Below are 7900 nucleotides of genomic sequence, written 5' to 3'. Positions count from 1 at the left end.
CATGTGTCAGTTCTGCTGTAATTATCAATCATGTTTTTTATTTCCTTGTACATAATAACATAGCAATTTTAAAGTCTTTGATAATGCCATTATCTGGATCCTTTTTAGATCTGATTTATTATATATTGTTTTTGCTGGTTTTCATTTATATTGTATTATCTCTTTAAGCAATCTTGTTATAATTACTTTTTTTAATTGTATACTGGTCATTTGCACTTACAAGATTATTTGTAGAAAACATTGAAGCCCAGGATGATATTATTTTCCTCCAAAGAGGTTTCACTGGGAACACTAGCACTTATGGACAATTGGGCACTAGAAGTCTTTCAAGGAATGAGGTTATTTGAAGGTAAACTGCAGTCTCTGGGATGGCCCCTGGACTCCAAAATCTTCGAAGATGTCAAAAGCACTAGTCAAGCTCTCAAACTCTCAGTTGTTTTCACTTCCTTCATGAAGTACCCTCAAAAAAAAAAAAACAACCTCAAATACAGGACTTACCTTCTCTGACTTCCCTCTGATCCTGTCCTATTGACTCTCTGATATCTTTAAGAAGGCCTACTGGTGTTTATGTCTTAAGCAGGATGGTTGATCTCCAAAATACCTAAACTGACCATTTTTTTTCCTTAAGAGATTGCAGAGTAACTTAAACTACTTTCCAAATTTTCTTTTTATTAATACACAATTTTTTTAGTATTGGAGATCATAGTTTTATATTTATATCCATATATATGTATAATTATGAGAGATATATAAACTGTTTTACATCATAAACTATGTCTGCATTATTAAATCACAAAAAATAAAAAAATAAAAAATAATTTTTTTTTACTAGGATTCTATATATTTATGAAAAAATTACTTTTTAGAACATGTCTCTAAATTTTTCCTTTAGTGTGTATTTCTCAAGTGCTTATTTTGTCATCTACAAGTATCATTAGCAGATAAGTGACAGTTGAACCAAACAGTATAATAAAAAGTTTATACACTTAAAATTTAATTAAGTTAAAATTTTAAAATGGTAATTTTTTAAATAAGCTTTTTATTTTGAGATACTTGTAAATTCATATGCAGTTTTTGAAGTAATACAGAGAGCTCCCATGTACCCTTTATCCAGTTTCCTTCAGTGGTACCATCTTTCACAACTACAGTACAATAGTACAATCAAGATATTGACTCTGATACAGTCAAAAGACACAACATTTTCATCATTACGAGGATGCTCAAACTTGAATCTTTTGTGTCTCAGGAATAACTTTCTCCCCCAAAATAGACAAACTTGTTAATATCATATCTGTTAATAATAGGATTTAGGTTTGTTTTAATGGAACCCATTTCTTACAAGCTCGATTTTACCCTCAGCGTCTCAAAAAGACCAGTGTCCCTAACATATCTAACTGCACCAAAGACTTTAGTGTTTTCTTCCTTCCATGATTAGTGGATTCATAACTAGTATAGCTCAAACACAAGGGAGTATTAAGGGAACACTAAAAATAATAACTTGACAATCTTCATTGTCACAGTAATAGTTCACAATCTCCATTGCCATAGTTACTAGGCAAAATTCTTTCCTTCAGGGGTTTCATTCAGTTTTTGTTTTTTTTTTCCTTTCTTTTTTTATATCCTGGTAATAATACAGATAACTTAAAAAGTTAAAATAAAGGAGTTGTCTTTAAAGGCATCATATGGAATAGGCTTTGCAGATGTAGTTAGCAAAGTCTAATTTCATCCTAGTGTGTGTTACCAATAATATCACACCTTCACAGAAACAAGTAATAGAAAATTGATCCAACTACTCCCCTTGCGATATAAATGTTTTGCAGAGACCCCCCTGAATGCAGTGAAGGTAATTGCATTACTGTCCTCTCTTTCTGAGAAGGACATGTAATCAAGGAGGCGATTATATGAAATCATATTAGTCTGGCTAGGTTAAAATTATAATACATATTCATAAACACTTTAATATTTCATTTCACAGATCTATATTAAGTCAATTTTTTAGATATTTTATTTTATTTTGCAAAGTCGATTTTTTTGTTTGGTGCCATGGAGTCAGCTCCAACTCATGGCAACCTTATGTGTAACAGAATGAAATGTTTCCCAGTTCTGGGTCATCGTCTCAATTATTGCTATGTTTGAGCCCATTGTTGCAGCCACCGTGCCAATTCATCTCATTGAGGGTCTCCCTTTTTTCACTGACTTTCTACTTTACTAATAAAGACTTTCCTAAAAGGATATAGTTTGCTCGAGTCACACCATTCCATGTATTAATAATTCCAACATATGTTTACAGGTGAAACTAGATTAAAATAATGAAGAAAGACCACCTCAAGGAAAAACACTTCTTAAAATGTTTGAGAGGCATGTGTGTGTACACGCACACATGCACAGGTAAAAAGAGTGATGAAGGTCTGAATGCACGTATATAAATCCAGTTATTTTTAATAGAATCAATAGATATTTGCTCACTCTCTTGGTGCCAGCTTTGTATAAGCAACACTGCCTCTCCCTTGCCCCCCCACCCCAATTTACAATAGCAAAGTGTCTGTCAGGGATGAAGAAAACAAGTTAATAGATAAACATGTGGAAAACTACTATTTTGCTGAATTTCCCAGAATTGTGATTTCTTAAATTGAATGCAATTGTGTCCAGTCTTGTCAATGGCAGAGAACATGCCTATGACTAAATGTCACCCTGTTGGTGATGTCTTGTTAGTGGATAAGAACAAATTCAGTTCTGCCTCATTGCTCTTGTTTTGAGGCACACAATTTCAGTCATAACATATTTTTGTACCAACTGCTCAAACCTGAATCTCTTTCATTTTCTCAGGAATGATTTTCTTCTCAAAAAATATTCACAATTTTGTTAGTAGCGTATCTGTTAATAATCATCTGATAGGACTTGCATTTGTTTTAATGGAACATAAAAATTAGAAGTAAATTTCTACAGAGTCCAAATGGAAACCATGCATATGTTTGCCCTATTTTTTAGTCCCAGTGCCCAGCACCATTAAGCACTCAAAAAAGGTCAAGGCCAGATTGCTTTGATGGACGTTGGAAACATGGGCCAGTCTGTGGACATCAGCAGGCTTCAGCTAGCCTTAGCAGAGCACCAGTCAGAATTGCCAACCCAGAGTAAAGCTAGCTTCCCTAGTATTCTCAGTGACCCAGACCCAGATTCTTCCAATTCTGGATTTGACAGCTGGGTCGCCTCTCAGGTCACAGAAGCTTTAGTCAGTGGACCAAAACCTCCTATTGAAAGCCATTTTCGGCCAGAGTTCATTCATCCTCCGCCTCCACTCCATGTTTGTGAGGACAAGTTGGCATGGCTGAACCCCACAGAGGCCGAGCACACCATTCAGTGGGTAAGTCAATGTGTGTTAAGAACAGCACTGGTGTGGAGATCAAGCAAATAATGGCCAAAGCCTTCAGAAGCCCCTTATCTTCTCCTCAGCAAACACAGCTTCTTGGTGAGTTGGAAAAAGATCCCAAACTTGTTTATCATATTGGCCTGACTCCCGCCAAACTTCCTGATCTCTTGGAAAACAACCCTCTAGTTGCCATAGAAATGTTGCTGAAATTAATGCAGTCAAGCCAGATAACTGAGTATTTCTCAGTCCTGGTCAATATGGACATGTCCTTACATTCAATGGAAGTTGTAAATCGACTAACTACAGCTGTTGATCTACCTCCTGAATTTATCCACCTTTATATATAAAATTGCATCTCTACTTGTGAACAAATTAAAGATAAATATATGCAGAATCTTTTGGTGCGTCTTGTTTGTGTCTTTCTCCAGTCCTTGATCCATAACAAAATTATTAACGTGTAGGACTTGTTTATAGAAGTGCAGGCCTTCTGTATTGAATTCAGTAGGATAGAAGCTGCTGGCCTTTCCCGGTTGTTAAGACATTGGATACTGGGGAAACCCCTTCTGAGGCTAAAATGTCAAAGTAATACCTCAGGGGAACCACGGCATTCATTGGTCAGCTGCACTGTGGTTTAATTTTTAAAACTGTTAAAACCCTGAGTGGATTGCTTGGTCTAGTTCATATAAACAACAATTTATCTATGTAAAGCAGAGTTTTACTTTCCTGGATGACTCTTTCCTTTAGATGAATTTTTGGTAAGAACTTGGAAAAATGTGTCTTTTAGGTGTCTTGTTGATAATTAGCCATAGAAGGAACAGTTACCCCAGAAAACCATTATTGCAAAAGAACAGCTGAGCACTGAAGAGCAAATGGCTATTTTTGTTTCAAAGTCACGTTGCAGGCTTCTGATAATTCATGAATCCAGTTTTCCTGAGGTTCCAATGCTAATGTATTTTGTGAGAGTAAATGAAGACATTCTTAAGAATTTGTGATACTGTCCGTGATGTGACATCGGCCGAGTGTTCTGAATCCTCAGGGGGCTAACAGAAATTTGATCCTCGAGCCCATTTGTGCAGGTAGCTCTTAACTTCCCATTAAGCACCACCTGAACCAAAGACCATCTGGTAACTCTGTCCCTACTTATTGTGGGGACATAGTAGACAACAGAGAAAATGTATTCCTTGGGACTCTCTTAAAAACATGGGAACTCTTAGAAAGCTTGACAGCTTTTTCTAGGCCAGAATAGCTGGAATAGTTTTCTGTTTTTGTTTTTTTTTAATCCTCTGAAGATACTCAGCAGTTTTTCTGTTACTAGAATAATTAGGCTTTTTTTTTTTAAGTTTTTTTTTAAAGAAAAAACACAAGTTAGTGCTTTGAGAGGCAGTCTCACCACTGAGGAATACCATTTCAGATGGCTTGGGAGTGGGAGCTGTTACCACCCTCATGTCTGTGGTGGGGTAGATGACACATTTGAGGCAGTATTGCGTGGACCTTCTTCATTTAACTCTTGGACAACAGTGCCTTACATCAAAGTTCTTTTTATAATGAAAAAAAAAGAAGAAGAAAATCAAAACACGTAAAGATAAAAAGAACATTCTGATTTGTTCCAGCTATAGGCCAATTTTTTAAGCGTAAATAATCCATATAACACATAAGTAAAATATTTTGGATTATTGAAAGCAGTTGTTTTTGACATTTGACTCAATGTGTTATCAATTGGTTTTCTATGATTCCCTTTGCAGTTGAGTTAAATCATCCTCTGAATGTGTGTCCATTTAGATTTCCATTGGTACACTTCCTCTCTGGCTATAGAAACTTCCTTGCCTCTCCCAAACTGTTTATCTTCTGATTTACCAAAGAGAACTATGTAGTAGAAGAACGCCTTGAGACTGATCCACCTGGATATGCACTGAAGGATTATTCAGATGACATTCTTAGTCATTCAAGAAACACTTCAGAAAATTATTCTACCAAGTCATGCATTGATCCACATGGAGTTTGAAGAAAATGTTGTTTAAAAATACAAATGGAGTCTCAGCCCTTTACTAATTCATTTGTTCTTTCACCAAATGTTTATTGGGCATCAATACAGTCTAGGCCCTGTGCTCATCACCTGTCCTCTCTGCTTCATTTTCAGCTGACCACTGTGGACTATATTGTAAGTAAATTATGTGAACTATTAGAGGCTTGCTCTCCAAAGCCTCATTTTTATGGTTCCATTGCTGTGGTCATATTTTCCAGCTTAAGAAGGGCACAGATCTATACATTCAAACAGAATCCCTTGGGATAATGACTGTAGCTGATGCTACCATGATGGATGCTATAACCAAAAAGGTATCACTTTAGCACCCCTTTAGGGGCAGTGCAATTTTTCTTAACCTTCCAAAACATGTTCTCTCAACCTATTTTAGGTGGTAACATACATAATACTATAAACCCATAAATAAAGATAGGCCTCTGGGTTTCGTGCAATCTCTGGGAAGCTTGCTTTACCCATATTCTTCCGCTCAAGCATATTAGAAATTTAGTGTAAGTTATTAGAATATAACTTGAAATCCCAATTATATTTGCAAAGATAAATGATTACCAAACTTTGGTACTTTGTCTTAGTGGTGACAAATTACGTGTTAGTGGTAACAAATACACCTCACAACTGACTGCCTCACAAAATATGTTGGCTTCTGACCTTAGCTTCATCAATTGAAGTGATGCTTAGCAAGTTTCTGTGTTTGAACAATTGGACAACTTTTGTAACAGTACTTTTGATAACAGTTTCTGTTTAGCTTGTCAGCTGCTGCCTAACTTTCCCTTCCACTGATTGACCCAGCTCCTCATAGCTAAATCCAATGTTGGCTGCATCCGAAGATTCTGACCTTTCTCAGTTTTCCAGATCAATCAAAACCAGAGTAAGGTGTAACCTAAGAGTCTCAAATTCAAATCTCATTACAAAAAAAACAGGTGATATTACAATGTGAAGCAACAAAACTTTAACTTCTGACATGACAGGGTGAAGAGTTTTGCTCATCATTTAAACTGGTGAAAACTATTAAAAAAGTAAACATTGAAAGCCTCTGAAAATTGTCCCAAGGGAATACAGCAAATGAAGAAATATCTATTCAAGAAAATCTATAAAAATTAGGTTTAAAAAAAACAAAAGGCAATAGTCTGTGGTATTTGAACCAAGATTGCTCTCTCCCAAGTCCTCCCAGTTCAGCAGGTCAGACAGAGACTTCACTCCAGACTGCAGCAGCCCATAACACAGGGCTCCCTTCCCCATACCCCCAGCCACAGGGCTTCCTTCCCAGGGGGGCCCAGCTACTTGTTACTGAGACTAAGTCCCAGACAAGTCCAGTTGAGAGGTCAGAATTCCCTTATGCTGCCCAATCGCCACATATGGGACAGAGGCTTTACCTTGGAGCCTAGCGCACTGAGAAGACAGGGGCCCTGATCATCCTTGCCCCAGCTCATCAGGCAGTGCTTCCATGCCAGGGAGGCAAGCCAAGAGGACTTTTGGCTGCCCCTCCCCCACCACCACCAACTACTCAGCCCTGGAGCAAAACCTGTGCCAAACCATCTTGCTGTCGAGTCCGTTCTGACTCATACCGACCCTAGAGAAGAGGTATTATGTAACTCTGGGAGAAGCTTGCAGTTGTTCCTACCACCTGCTCTAGGACTCTGGCTCAGAGGTTTTGCCTGAGAGGAGATAGGTAGGGAGAAGGAGTCCATAAAACAGCTCCTAATCTCTTCCAGAAGGAACAGACTTCATTTGTAACAGGGCATGAAGACAGTCAAGCCTGCGGGTATTCTAAAAAATAGTTAAGGTTGTGGTGAAAGACAACTGGAAGACAATTCAAGACACAGGCTAATTCTGGGCCATCTCTGTGCTAGACCAAACACTCAGCTCTTGCAGGAAATGATGAGCTGTACTCCAGTGACAAAGCAATCTCCCTCTGACCAGGATTTAAATTATTGGATGGGTCGGGGGTACCATATGGAGGACAATAAGCTTAATATCTGGTGATGTCCCTCTGGAAAAATGACCAGTCCTATTTTCCTTCCATCTCACACTAGCCCAGTGCTCTGACTTGGATTGCCAAGAGACATATGTTTATAAACAGCATGTCCTTTCTAATAAATGAACTGTATAATTCAAAAGGAAGACGATTTTCGGGCTAAGAAGCTTAACCTGAACAAAAATAATTTTTGAGTGTAAAATACAATATTAGACACCATGAGAACAAGGACATGACATAAAATTAGGAGCATCATTCAAAGCTTATCTCATAAGCTTTATCTTTTACTATAATGCCCAGACTGCCTAATTTATGTGAAAATTAGCTTAGCATGGCCTAAGTCAGATAGTATACATATATGCAGCATATATATATACGTACATACCTGTATGCAAAATACTTTTTTAAATGTTTCAAAATTGAGAATTTTTTTGTAATGTCAAGAATAGCTCAACATTATGTTAACTCCTACTAGCTGTCATCTTCCACGAAAATGAAAAATTGAGAAAGTAGTCTTAGA

The 7900-nt window shown here is 37.3% G+C and overlaps 1 pseudogene; it reads left to right on the top strand.

Moving 5' to 3' along the window:
• Positions 1 to 252: 252 nt before the first annotated feature.
• On the top strand, positions 253 to 3953 carry LOC126070176 (CCR4-NOT transcription complex subunit 11-like; annotated as a pseudogene).
• The last annotated feature ends 3947 nt before the right edge of the window (positions 3954 to 7900 follow it).

The sequence above is a fragment of the Elephas maximus genome, chromosome 1 (assembly GCF_024166365.1).
Source record: "Elephas maximus indicus isolate mEleMax1 chromosome 1, mEleMax1 primary haplotype, whole genome shotgun sequence".
In the NCBI taxonomy this organism is placed as follows: domain Eukaryota; kingdom Metazoa; phylum Chordata; class Mammalia; order Proboscidea; family Elephantidae; genus Elephas; species Elephas maximus.
This window is presented reverse-complemented; position numbering and strand designations above follow the sequence as displayed.